Source organism: Manis pentadactyla, chromosome 3 (assembly GCF_030020395.1).
Source record: "Manis pentadactyla isolate mManPen7 chromosome 3, mManPen7.hap1, whole genome shotgun sequence".
In the NCBI taxonomy this organism is placed as follows: domain Eukaryota; kingdom Metazoa; phylum Chordata; class Mammalia; order Pholidota; family Manidae; genus Manis; species Manis pentadactyla.
In genome coordinates, this window is record NC_080021.1 from 63375314 (window position 1) to 63390808 (window position 15495).

The following is a 15495-nucleotide window of genomic DNA, read 5'->3' on the forward strand; positions in this document are numbered from 1 at the left end:
CATTAGGTTTCAGTTCCAGGCAAGTTCACTATGTATTCAATGAGACTGAAAAATGACAATGGAACATTCTTGGGGTGAAAGAGTTTATACCCAACTTTATCCCCACAGTGGCAGGTGAATTACTAGAATCCCTTCCACTCAGAGCAAGTCTGCAAGCAGCAAGCTGGTTTCTGCCTCTGGGCCTTTCTACCACCACAGCTGTCTCAGTCTCTGTCCTCAGTGATGCCACCACTCCAGCCTCTGCTCTGCTCTCCTGCAGCCTTGCAGCCCTGCCATTATGTTGCCCAGAGCACTGGGTGGAGCTCTTTATATAGAGTCAATAGCAACGTATTGCCCACGTGTGTGTAGTGAGCTAGCCGACCAGGGCCAGGTGAAAATCCTGGCCACAGGAACCTTCACTTTATCCACAGTATCTTTCTCTGTCTTCTCTTCTAATTTTCCTAGTGTCAGGAAATAAGGCAGGGGTGTTATGAGTGGAGAGGGCAATGCTAGGTTTTGGAAGGTCTGGGCTTGTGCCCAGTAGCCCACTTTTTGCATTTCCCAAGAGAAAGAAACTGCTACCCTCAGGGACCTGCTAGTGCCCTAGGAGTCTGAGAACTGACCAGCTCTGGATGCTGGTGGCCAGTGCAAGGGTCTCAGAACCAGACACCACCTGACTTGATCCTAACTCCAACACTCAGATGAACTCCCACATTTCTGAGTTTTTATATTCTAACCTGTAAATTGGGAATCATATCCTCGAAAATCTAGAAAGCATGGGTGATTATTGTGAGAATTAAACAAGATAATGGCAAGCACCTCATACTGTGGCCAGCTACTCTCAAAACTGGGTTGTTTTCTTTCTCCCCTGCCTTACTCCCATGCTCTTTGTTCAGCCCTTCCTTTCCAGTTACTTACTTGGCCTCACTCAACTGGAAAATTCTCAAACTCTGCCAAAAGCTCTGGGCTGACATTGCAGGATGCTTTGTTCCTGAGCAGGGCAGAGCATCATGATCCTCAAATATGAGTTTTTTCTGGATTCATCTGTCAAGCTTTAGAATATGAGAGACACCCAATAATACATGCCCATTCTATTTATTCTGATAATTCCTTTACTAAGAGAAAAGTACTTATTCTTAAGTGATCTTCAATGTTTTTTTCTTTCTATTACGTTTAAAATTTCAAACACATACATAAGTAGAATGCTATAAAGAACCTATGTGAGCCCATCTCTGGCTTTAATAGTTATCAACAATCGAGCATTCTTGTTTCATCTACTACCCTTCCTCTTTTGTTGCTGTTATTGTTTTGCTACACATCTTATAATGCCACCATAAATCTTAAGGATATCACTAACAGATAAGGACCTTTTCTAACATAACCACAATACCAGCCCCCGTAACTGTCTCAGAAGTGTCTTGTTACAATTGCTTGTTAGAGTCAGGAATCCTCTACATTTGGTTGATGTTCCTCAAGTCTTTCCTAGTCTAAACCACTCCGTGGTAGCCTTGGGGGAGCACTTTCCTGACCCCCCTCAGGAAAGTGTGTAGCCCAGGTGCAGGGTGTGAGGTCAGCAGAGAACCTCCAGCTCTCAGCTCCTTTGAGACGGGTGTCAGCTGCAGCGAGCACTTCACCAAAGGCCACACACTTCCTTCAGATCCTGAGCGAGGCAGGGGTGCAAAGACCCAGCTTGGCATGACACAGGACACACAACTCTGATGGACAGTATTGGCTCCTGTGAGCCCTGCTGGGTTGGCCAAGGCTGTGGCAGGCCTTTGTCACAGTGGGTCTTTTCCCTCTGTTTCCAGCACCTTCCCTTCACAGGTGTTGGTCTTGACTGATCATCTTGCACCAAACTATGTCTCAGCATCTGCTTCCAGAGAGTATAATTTTACAACAGTTTCCTTCCATTTACTAGTTAAAGAAATTGGACTGACCTTATATTTTAAAATAATCTTTTCAGCATCTCCACATTCATTTGTCAAGAGCAGAAATTATAAGCCATATTGTCTTGCCAATGGGTTTCAGCCCCAAGGAAGTTCACTGCAGATTCAGTGTGACCAAAGAAATGACAGTAAAATGTTCCTGGGGTGAAAAGGTTATACCCAATTTTATTCCCACGGTGGCAGGTCAATCACTAGAATCCTCTCCACTCAGAGCAAGTCTGCATGCAGCAAGCTGGTCTCTGCCTCTGGGCCCCTCTGCCCACACAGCCGTCTTCTGGAACCCTCTGTCCTCATACCCGTCCTCGAGGCCTCTCTGCCCGCACAGTCATCTCACACAGCTGTCCTCTGGGCCTCTGTCCTCAGCGCTGCCACCACTCCAGCCTTTGCTCTGCTCTCCTGCAGCTGTGCCACCGTGTCACCCAGACCACCGGGCGGAACTTTTTATATAGAGTCAATAACAACACACTGCCCACATGTGTGTAGTGAGCTAGCCAACCAGGGCCAGGTGAGAATCCTGGCCACAGGAACTTTCATTTTATCCACACGTATATTCTCATATTTGTTGAAAGGGATTTCTGATAACTAAACTCAAAAGAAATCAAAGGAAAATACAATGAATTTAACATTCCCACTTTATTTTCTAAAAAAGTTAAACTATTTCATGTACATTTCCAATAAACTGCTGACATCACCAAAAGACACAAGAAAGTCTAGATGCCTATTAAAGGCTATTGTCATATATAAATTCTAATAAATTCATTGGTCTCTTTTTTTTTTACACCTAATACAGCAAGGGCCAACTTGAGCAAATACAGGTTATAGGAAAACTGTATGAATTAGAATTCAAACCCTGTCCTAATGTACTTATCAATTAATATCAATGAGAAATTAGCTGACCCAAAGCAATCTCTCCAGATAATGACTCCATCTCTCCAGATAAATGACTTGAACAAGCCACTTTCCCTCTGAAATCTCATTTTACTCACCCGTAAATTAGAAATGATTATGCTTCCAACTTCACAGGGCTGTTGTGAGGCTAAATGAGATAATATGTCAAAGCACCTTTGACGCTGTTACATGCCCACAGCTGGAACCCTTCCCTGCTCTAAAACCTGCTGATTCATCTTGCTGGTGGGAAGCAGCAGCTGGACCTGCCACTACTCCACCTTCTCCTTCCCTCCTTCGCATATCTGGCCCCTGAGCCAGGTGTGTGTGTTTAGGCCCTTGACAAAGGCTCCGGTCTTCCATAGTTGGCCCACACTGTGGAGGTCAGAGGCAACAAGAACCAGCACAGGTCTGTCATGTGGCCTACTGCTCATGCTGTGGGGTCCAGCCTCCCCTTCCTCTCCCCAGCTTTCCATTTCTCTTCCATTCCTAACCTCCTGTCCCATGGACCTCAGGCTCCAGCATCAGACATATGCCGAGATAAGAGCCTTTCAGAGACCTCTTAACTAGCTCCCATGATTGCACAAAACCACATCCCTTTGTAAACACCTGCTAGTGGTCCTGCTGTTCTGGCTGGACTCTGACTGATACACCCACACAGTCACCTTCAAACTCATGCATGCTCCCCACCTTCTTCAGAAGAGCTGCCAGAGCATGGCCTCATCTCCTTCCAGCTTCTCCCATGACCTCCCTGTATCTTCAAGCTTTTCCTCTTTTATAACAACTTTGTCAGAGACCATAAAGCTGCTTATATTTTTCACAGATTTAAAAGAAAAACCCCTCCATGTAAATAGGTATCATTTCAGGAGGTAATTTATCACTGTGTACCAAAGCTTGTTTCCAAGATAAGTAAATCTGCCACCTCAGCCATGGATATACACAAATGATTTTCATGTCAGTTTAATTTACAATGTCAAAATATTGGAAAGATATTAATCAGAAGACCAATTGAGTTATATTGTAACTGTATGGTGGATTATTGTGCATCCATTAGAAGTGGTAAAAAAACAAGTTGCAAATGGTGTTGGCAAAACTGGACAGCTACATGTAAGAGAATGAAACTGGATTATTGTTTAACTCCATACACAAAAGTAAACTCAAAATGAATCAAAGACCTGAATGTAACTCATGAAACCATAAAAACTCATAGAAGAAACCATAGGCAAAAATCTCTTGAATATAAACCTGAGCAACTTTTTCCTGAACAAATCTCCTCAGGCAAGGGAAACAAAAGCAAAAATGAACAAATGGGATTTGTCTTGCAGGTGGGTTTCAGCCCCAGGCAAGTTCACTATGGATTCAATGTGACCAAAGATAATGACAACAAAATATTCTTTGGGATGAAAGGGTTTATTACCCCTCTTGTTCTCCCAGCGGAAGGTCGAGCACTAGCGTCTCTACCTCCGCCCAGAGCACTGGGCCGAGCTCTCTATATAGTGCAGTAATAGCTTATTGCCTAAAGGTGTGGAAGCGGTAGCCTAGCAACAGGCCAGTTACATCATCAGGTGGTTTAAGTTCAGTGAGGATCCTGGCTATAGGAATCCCAACTTCCCCACAGACTACATTAAAGGAAAAAGCTTCTGCGCAGCAAAGTACACCATCAACAGATCAAAAAGACATCCTACAATATGGGGGAGTATATTCTTAAATGACTTATCTGATAAGGGGTTAACATCCAAAATATATAAAGAGCTCACATGCCTCAACATTCAAAAAAACTAATAACCTGATTTAAAAATGGGTGGAGGATCTGAACAGACACTTCTCCAAAGAAGAAATTCAGATGGCCAACAGGCAAAGAAAAGATGCTCCACATCACTGATTATCAGGGAAATGCAAATTAAAACCACACGGATATATCACCTCACACCAGTTAGGATAGTCAATATCCAAATGACCAGAAACAACAAATGCTAGTGAGGATGTGGAGAAAGAGGTACCCACCTACAGCGTTTGTAGGAATGTAAATTCAACCATTGTGGAAAGCAATATGGAGGTTCCTCAAAAAACTAAAAATAGAAATAGAAATTTGACCGAGGAATTCCACTCCTAGGAATTTACCTGAAGAAAACAAGATCCCAGATTCAAAAAGATATATGCACCCCAATGTTTATCGGAGCACTATTTACAATAGCCAAGATATGGAAGCAACCTAAGCATCCATCAATAGATGATGGATAAAGAAGAGGTGGTACATACACACAATGGAATATTATTCAGTCATAAGAAGAAAATAAATCCTACAATTTGCAACAACATGGATGAAGCTAGAGGGTATTATGCTCAGTGAAATAAGCCAGGAGGAGAAAAAAAATACCAAATGATTCCACTCATTTGTAGAGTGTAACAACAAAGCAAAACTAAAGGAAAAAAACAACAGACTCACAGACTCCAAGAAGGAACTAGCGGTTACCAAAGGGAAGGGGGTGGGGAGGGTTGGTTTGGGAGAGAGGGAGAAGGAGATTAAGGGGCATTTTGATTAACACACATAATATAGCGGGGGGGTCACAGGGAAGGCGATGCAGCATGGAGAAGACAAGTAATGACTCTATAGCATCTTATTATGCTGACAGACAGTAACTGCAATGTAGGGGTGAGGACTCGATAATATGGGTGAATGTTGAAACCACAATGTTGTTCATGTGAAACCTTCATAAAATTGTATATCAATGATACTTCAATTAAATAAATAAATAAGCAACACACACACACAAAAAGAAACAAGTTACATGGAGCACGCTTTTCACAGAAGAGGAAACATTACATGACCAATAAAAATATGAAAACGCTAACTTCATTAGGATTTACAGAAATGTAAACCAGGATTACAAAATATAATTTTATGCCCATTAATTTGGTAAAATTTAGAAGCTTAACAAGATCACCTATCATATGTAATATAGATCAATGGCTGGTAGAGTATAAACTTGTATGACTTCGGAAAATTGTTTGGCATTATCTGGCAAAGCTGAATATTCACATACTTTAACCAGTACTTCCATCCCTGGCTGTATATCCCAAAGAAATGTCTGCACTTGGCATCTGTGTACAGAAGACATGTATGAGACCATTAGCAGTGTCTGCAATAGCAAAAACTGACAACCCAGGTGGCTATGCACAGGTAAATAGATAAATTATTGTATAGCCACATATAGCCACACAAGGCAACATGACATTGCAGAGCAAATTAACTACTGCTATACATAATATGGAAAAATACTAGAAACGTAATTTTGAGAAGGAAAAGACAAGTGACAGAACAGTGCATATTCATTTATATAGAGCACAAAACAAGCCAACACAAACAATGTAATTCTTAACAGACATACATACATTAGAGCTAAAACCATGTTTCCCCTTAGGTGCCCTGGAGGTGAGAGGTAGGGAAAGATAGATACAAATTTTTGGTAATATTCTAGTTCTTGGATGGGGTGGTAAAGATACACAATATTCATTATATTATTATGATTGATAACTAATATTGATGTTACCTGTAATTTTCTGTATATATCATTCTTTTTTATTACAAAAGACATACTGGGGTCAGGTAGGTTCAGCTTTGAAGAATCCCAGAGGATATTTGGCTGGAGTGTCCCACTCCAAAGGGTTAACTCTGTTGGTGATATAAAATATTGAAAGAAGAAGAACTGTTTTTTGACTCTACGGAAACATCTTTCTGTTTCTTCCAACTGTGTTTCTGCATATTTTATAAGCTTTGCTTCTCAAAAAAAAAAAAAACTTGCAAGATACTTGATGCTATGTAAGTTATTTCCTGCCAAGTCTCTAAGTAATGCTTCTGAGCAGCTGAGTAGCATCATAATATAGCAGTAATAAGCCCATATTCCAGAGGCCAAATGCTTGTCCTTCCTGTTGCTAGCTTTGTGACCTGCGGTAAGTTACTAAGTTTCTTGATCTCACTTTCATCATCTTTAAAATGGGAATGTTAGTAACTGTCCTACTACATTTTACTGATGTAGGAATTAAATGATGTAGTAAAATGTTTGACACTGAATTCAGTAATGAAATTTTCATTTCTGGCAATATGGTACACTAGGTACTCAGAACAAAATTCCTGCTAGAAACAAAGCTGAAAACATGCCATGTAAATTTTTTTTTTAATTTTAAATACATACATAAAGAGGAAAGAAAACAAGAACTATTTGTATCTTGATTTTGGTCTCTAGTACCATTTTCCACAAAAAGAAACCAGGCTCCTTGGAGAAAGAGCTGATTCCAGAGGTAGGAAAGGGACACAAGGTGAGTGTAGGACATTTTGGTAGTGCTCAAAACAAGGAAATTTTCAAAGATGAATGGAGTCATACAGAAGGACACAGGAGTCCATTGAAGGGGATCTTAATGGCCTAAGAGTGACAATTTAACATCAAAAAGAATAATAATTATAGTTGAATGACATACATTGAATTTATAAAAATTCCCAAAATTCTATTATATTGAGAAAAGATAAACTAGAGGGGAGAGGGAACTCATTTGTCACCATTTAAAGGAGTTATGAAACATTCTTAGTATTTTTAAAAGAGCTATGAAACATCCTAGTAATGACTAAAACTAAAGATGGCAATGTTAAATGTTAGGAAGTGGAGTGACTAGAGCTCTCATATACCGCCAGTGAGAATGTAAGTCACAACTAATTTGGAAAACATTTTGGCAGTTTTTTAAAAGTTAAACATATACTCACCACATAGCCCAGTAATTCTATTCCTAGATATTTACTCAAGATAATGACTTATTCACATAAACATATCCATAGCGGCTTTATTGTTAATAGCTTAAAGCTAAAACAACCCAAATATCTATCAAAAGGTAAATGGCATAGGGAAGGAAACACACTTTTTTTCTACCTTCTTAGACTTAGTGACTGGGGTGTGCAAATTAAATTGACAAAAGACAGATTAACAGGAGGAAAAAAACAATCTGTTTTTGTGTGCAATGTGTATACACACAGGAGAATCAGCAGTTAATCAAAGGGGTGCTTAGAATTTGGGGCTTATGTACCATGTTAATAGAAAGTAATAAATTGTGGAGAAGTAGCAAGACAAGGGAAAAGGGGGCTAGTCTTCTAGGGGTGGTAAATTGTGGGGAGGTAAACATATAGGGGGAACAGATGGAAGATGAAGGTTACTTTAGTAATATTTGTTATGTAGACCCATCTCAGTGCTAACCTTCTGTCCAGTGATAAGAGGTGTTTTTCCCTTCCTGATAGAGAGGGCAAGGAAAATACCTTTACAATGGTAAATACATGCCCCATTGTAGTTTTTAGGCAAACAGAGGGAGGGTAGGGAACCCTTTCTGTATCTGCGGTTTCTCAGTTGCCATTTCTTACTTGTATCAAAATAATCCTTCTGTCAAAGTGACATATTCTGAACGCCTTCAATAGATAAACAAATTGTAGTATATCTTTACAATGGCATACTACTCATCAATAAAAGGAACAAAGTCCTGATACACACAACACGGGAACACAAGTGAAAGAGTATATTCAATATGATTCCATTTATATGAAATCTAGAAAAGGAAAATCTCATCTATAATGACAGGAAACAGACCACCGATTCTCAGACCCAGGGATGAAAGACATTGCTAATGGAGATGTTCTACAACTTGATGGTGGTGTTGGTTACACAAATATACATATTTGTCAAAACTCCTCAAACTAAATAATAAAAATGGGTGTACTTTATGTAAATTATTCCTCGATAAAGTTGGTTTAAAAATATAAGAGTATTAGTAAATTGAATCCAGCACAGCAAAAAATAAAATATATTCATCCAAAAAGAACACAACTCTTATGACCAAGTTAGTTTTATGTCTGTGAATAAAGATCCATTTAGCCTCAGATGAATAATTAAAAAGCACTTGAACAAATTAAGAGAAAATAAATACTCGTTTATAGAAAGATCATTTGATAAAATCCAGCATTCTAATTTTTCTTTTTTGGCAGTCTAGAACCAAAAGAGGGCATCCTTTCTGTGGATAAAGGGGATCCACAAAAATCCTGCAGGACATTTTTAGTTAGTATTAGCTATAAGTACACACACAGGTGCTATATTATATGACTAGTGATTTGCACTACAATTCAAAAAGCAGTATTGAACCTATTAAATTCCAGATCTGGGCTACATGATAGATCATGACTTCAGGGATACCAAAAACCTGATAATGGAGTTTCTTTTCTTTTTTTTTTCTATCAAATGTACTTCACAGTGGTTCTACTCTCTCTTCCCACCCCTGTGCCCTTCCTCCCCTCCCTGATGATGGAGTTTTAAACATAGTCATTTAAGAACCATATTTCTTTGCAGTGAGATTTAAACACTAATTTTAAATGTAAAGCAACATGTGATTAATATCATGATCATATTAAGTTAAATGGGTGATATCTTTAATTCACTGACAAATATTTATTGAGTGCAAGTCACTATTGCTCTGAGATACAATGAACCAAAGAGTTAGGAGACATTTTTTTTCTTTTAATGAAATCATATCATGTTCTAAGGATTTCACTTGTCATACAGGAGAGGAAAAACTGTCTCCTTAATTATATTTTATTCTCTATATTTTGTGTTTATCATTCAAGAATTGTATTATTGGATAGGTTTTCCCTAATGCACAGTCTCATGAAAAATTCTGCAGTTTTAATAATAAGGACAGGGAATTTTCACATCAAAATTAAGAACTGTCTTATTTCTGATTTAGAGTATAAAATAAGTTATTAAAATTATCTTCTCAGAAGAACAACAGGAAAGTAAAAACAAAAATCAATTGATTTTGGAACAAATAGAGACAAACTGGCTTTATGTAAGTCAGCCTCTCATACCAGAGCACAACCTAAAACAAGTTAAAGGAAACTGCCAGCTTTGGAGTGTCCTGATCACACTGAACTAATCACATTATTAATTTGCTCCAGCATCTCTGACCTTTGGGTCTTTATCTAGCAGAGCAGAATCACTGGGCTCAATCACCTTGCTTTTACTTATCCTTCTAGCTTTTCCCCTTCATCCCTGGGGTGACTCTGCTCTCTGTAGGGTCACCAGCAATTCCCTAAAGAGCTAATTTCGTAGTTGGCACTGCTTTTGTTAGCCCGTCTCCCCACTTAGCTTTTGTGATTCTTGTCTTCCCTCCCTCTGCTGCCTGGGAGAACACTCCACCTCAACCTTCTGTTCCCCAGAGGGATCTGCGGGCACCCATGGCTGCAGCCACCACTAGGCAGAGATGGCTCCTACTCCTATACCTAACCTTTGTCCTGTGCTCCAGGCTCCTGCTTCTGATCCAGGAAAATGCCACCTCAGCGTGCTCAAACTGAAGGCACTGGCTCTCTCTTAACAGGCCTCTTCCCTCACCTGTGCCTCTCTGTGAATGATACCACTGCTCTCCCGAATGCCACGGCACTACCCTCAGATTCCACTTTGGTGCCTCCATCTGCCTCACTACCACCATATCCAAACGCTCTCAACCTCTGCCAAGTCTGCTCTTGAGCATCAGCTAAGTTTGGGCACTGCTCATCTCTAGCTGTCTCGGTGAAGCCTTTTTGTCCTCTTACCTAGACTGAAGCTGTTATTAATTTTCACTTTATCAATGAGGAAACCAAGGCATGGAGAAGTTACAGAACTTGGCCAAGGTTATATAAGGAGCGCCAGAATTTGAACCCTAATAGTCTCACTGCAGAGCCCATGCAATTAATCTTCGCACTTTAACAACTACTTATGCTTACATAGCACTTTTCAATTTATGAAGCTCTTTTTTCTTTTTTGTTTTCCTCATGTAATGTCTTAGAAAAAAGTATAAGAGTAGTATGACCAAGAGTCAGGTACCACCATCCACAAGAAATACAACACAAATAAACCTGAAGCCCCCAGTAACATTCCCTTCCCTTAGTACACACCATGCCCAGTTGGTGCTTATCCTTTCAATTCATGTACATATAGTATACAATCTTTAATATTACTTCATATTTTTAACATATTATTGTCATTATTATACTGTATGTTTTCATCAGCAATTTGCATTTTTCTCTCCCATTGAATTTTTGAGATTTATCTATGTTGATACATATTAGTCCTATTCATTCCACTGCTGTTTAATATTTCATTGAACAACTATATCACAATTTATTCATTCATTCTCTTGCTAATGGATATTATTGCTATTTCTGGATTTTTATTTTTTGCATTGGCTTTCACCTTATTTTGTTTTTTTGTTCAGTTGGTTTTGCTTGTTTGGTTTGTTCTTTATTGACTAGAAATAAAGGCTACTATAAAATTCTTGTATATTCTTCATATGCACCAGCAAGGATTTTTCTTTAGCAAATACTTAAGAGAAGGATTTCTCTTAGGAATGAATATGTACAATATTGGAGGTCCTAGACAACAGAGTAGGACAAGAAAAAGAAAAGCCACAAGGATTAGAAAGGAACAAACTAAACTGCCAGTGTTTACAGTCAATCTGATTGACTATCTAGAAAATTCAAAATTTAATAAGACAAAAATAATATAATAAGAGAGCTCAGCAAAAGCAGATAAATATAAACTCAGTGTTCAAAAATCTGTTATATTCTTACACTCTAGCAACAAAATAATTAGGAAAATAACATTTAAGAATAATTAAGAGTAAATTTTACAAAAGATATGTAGGGCCCTTATTAAGAAAATCATTAAAAAATTACAAGATGCATCATAGACTTAAATAAATGGCTATATTATTATCATGAATAGAAAGACTCAGTATCTTAAGAATGTCAGTTTCCTTAAAAGTAATCTGTAAATTCATTGCAATTCCAAACGTAATCCCTACAAGATCACCACATACTGGGAGAAAATATCTACAATGCATATACCCAACAAAGAATGTATATCTTGAATATATAAAGAATCATACAAAACAAAGTAAAGACAAAGAAACCAAAAAACACAAGAATATATGTAGTGGTTTCAAATATGTCCACAAATTCTGTTCACACTCCTTTCAAAAAGTAGAGCTAATTACCCTCTCTTTGCATGTGAGCTGGGTTTGGTAAATCAAGTCCCACAAATAGAATAAGATGGAAATGATAGTGTTTGATTGTTTTTATGAGTAAGTCATGAAAGGCATCATGACTTTCTCTTTCTCTTGAATTACTTGCTCTGGAAAACATTGACTGAAGCCCTATGAGGGAGGACAGTCAACAGTTCTATGGAATGGTCCAAGTGGCAGGGCTCTGAGATCTCATAGCAAAGAACAGAGGCCTCCAGCCAATAGCAATATGAGTGACCCATCTTAGGAGCAGCTTTTACAGACACAATCAAGTCTTCAGATGACCAATGTCCCAGCTGACATCTTGAGATGTCATGAGAGATTCTGACACAGAATTCCATAGCTAAGCCACTATGAGATTTCTAATGCTCAGAAATTAGATAATAAATTTTTGCTGTTTTAAATGGCTGTTTAGGAGTAACGTGTTATGCAGTAATAGAAAATTATTACAAGAAGTACATTAACTGCATAGTGACTAAAAGCACAAAGGATGAGCCAGACTGCCTGGATTCAAATTCTGTCTTCACCACTGACTGATCATGTGACTATGAGAGATGACTAGCCATGTGACTACAGTTTATGCATCTGTAATGTGGAGATAATCATAGTATACTATAAAGGACCACCATGAGGATTAAGTGAGCTCATACAAGTAAAGCACCTAGAAGAGTATCTGGCACATAAGAAGCATTCAGAAAGTGTTAGCTGCTGTTATTAATTCACAAAAGAGTAAATCTGAATGTAAAATTGGATGTTTAACCTCATTAGAAATTTGAAAAACACATTAAAACCACTATGAGATACCATTTGTTTGCCCCAAATTGGCAAAAACTGAACTCATAGCTTAAGTGATGGTAGTCTGGGCATGCTCACTATGTGACATTTAACGAGATATATATATCTGATACGAACACTTTTTTGTGTGTATGCCATACTTTAATTGAAGTTTGAAAGAACAAACAATACAACATACACAAAATCCAATCCTCTCCTTCATTCTGCCCTCACCACAGAAAATGCTGTCAATATAAAATGTTGGCAAAGATGTGGAACACAAGAGTTCTCATGTCTTTTGGTGGGAGTATAAATTGGTATGGCTATTTTGGAGAGCAATTTGGCAATACTAGCAAAGTTGAAATTGCATAAGAAAAGTTTTATCTCAATAATAAGACATAAACTTACTCTACCCATTTTTCTGTATCTTCTTTAAACTTTCATTTATGTTAAGATGTCAGTGTGGGAGAGGGGAAGCATTCAATAACAGCCCTAAAATTTTATGACCCTTATAGAGATTAAAGGTACAGCATGGGGAATAATGTCAATAATATTTTAATAACTTGGTATGGTGACAGATGGTAACCACTTATTATGGTGAGCATTTTATAATGTATATAAATGTCAAATCACTAGGTAGTACACCTGAAACTGTTCTAATATTATATCAACTATATTTCAATAAAAAATTAACTTTTAAAAAATAAGTAAATAAATAAAAATTCTATGGCCCTTGACACACTTTTATTCTTAAAAAGTTGGGCATAACAGAGAGAAATGATCATTCTGCTTACAGCCTCAGGGACAGCATGTAAAACATGCCTAACATGCTGAGCACTCTATATACGCTTCTGAAAAGGAGAATTTCTAGATAAAATAGGACTTTAAAACAGCAGAAAGACTAAAAACTTGAAAAGGAATTAAGAATAAGTTACATCAGGAGCAGCAAAGAGAATGGGGAAGGAGATTGTTTCACAATTAATCTAGGACTTTTTTAAAAGAAAATTTATTGTGGCAAAATATATATAACAAAATTTGCCACTTTAGCCACTGCTGAGTGAACAATTTAGTGGCATCAGTTACATTCACAATGCTGTGCAACCATCATGACTATCTAGTTTCAAAACTTCTTCATCATCCCAAACAGACATTCTTAAACTGTAACCATTAAACAATAACTTTCCCTCCCCACTCCCCCCAGCCTCCGGTAGGTAACCTCTGTTCTACATTCTGCCTATGAATTTGACTACTCGAGGTACCTCACAGAAGTGGAATCATATAATATTTCTCATTTTGTGTCTGTCTTATTTCACTTAGCATAATAGCATCAAGGTTCATGTATGTTGTAGCATGTATCAGAACTTCATTCCTCCTTATGGTTAAATAATATTTCATTGTATGTGTATTTATATATCATTATAACATTTTGTTTATCCATTCATCTGTTAATGAATATTTGGGCTGTTCCCACCTTTTGACTCTCATGAGTAGTGCTGCAATGAACATTGGTATACAAGTATTTGCTTGAGTCCCTGTTTTCAATTCTTTTGGGTATATACCTTGGAGTGAAATTGCTAGGTTATATGGTAATTCTATATTTAGCTTTGTGAGGAGTGGCCAAACTGTTTTTCACAGTGACTATACTATTTTTTTCTTCCCACCAACAATGCATGAGGATTCTAATATACCACATCCTTGTCAACATTTATTCTTCTTCTTTTTTTTAAAATAGCCATCCTAGTAGGTATTAAGTAGTATCTTATTGTGGTTTAGGTTTGCATTTCCCTAATAATTACCTATGTTGAGCATCTTTTTGTTGCCAAGCAGGTGCATCTAGGGAGGTCTCTCCCTGTGCACTAGATGAAACTTCAACTTGGATGAGGGAGGGTTCTTGACTTTGAATGAGAAAGAATTCTCAAACAGGCCTGATGAATGTAGATAAGGAAGGAAGTCATTAAAGCAACAGTAGTAGTGAATGGCAGCAAACGAACAGGCAGCAGAGAACAAGAACACAAGGAGAAAGAGAAGTTCATTGAACTCCTGCTCAGCATAGGGCAGTACCTTACCAACTCCTAAAGTCTGGATCACTTGGCATCCAGTGTCTGCTTGGATCTGCATGGTGTGGGAACTAAATCCCTACAATCCCAGGATTTGGGAGAGCCACAGAGCCCTGGATGGAGGAAGACTATGTTCTGAGAACTTCCCAAAGGCAACGAAAGGAAATATTCAGGCAGGCTACTAAAGAGTATGATTGTACAGCTGCAGTCCTCTCTGGGTCACCCAATGGCAGGAACTTGCAAGCCCAAATCAGAGCTCTCAGTAGCTCCTCCCTACTTATCTGAAGTAGGACAGAGAGAGAAGACTTATGCTTAAGTCTAGAAAATAGATTGAAGTGGCAAAGTAAAAAAGACACTACTGAAAGAATGCCGAGACAAGATACAATAAGTTGAACAGTGAGAAAGCTTTATTTAAAAAGTACACACTCGAAGAAAGGGGAATGCAGGCAACCTCAGAGAGGAGGAGCACTTAAGGGCTTAGGGTTCTGTCTTTTAAGGCTTTCAAAATTGGGGCAAAAGGTGGCAGGGCAAAAAATGTCTCCTGTGAGAGACATTATGTCACCATCCACAGTCAGTCCTCCAGATAATTCTGTAAGATAAACTTAACACAAGAAAATCATTGATACTGTTCTTCTCTGAGATAGTGGTTTCCCTCCAGCACTGGGAACATGTCAATGAGAACTGCTTCCCTGCCTTAAGATAAGTTGTTGGCTATAACCAAAGAATATGTCAGAAATCTTACCTCCTAATTAAGGAGGTTTTTAAAAGAG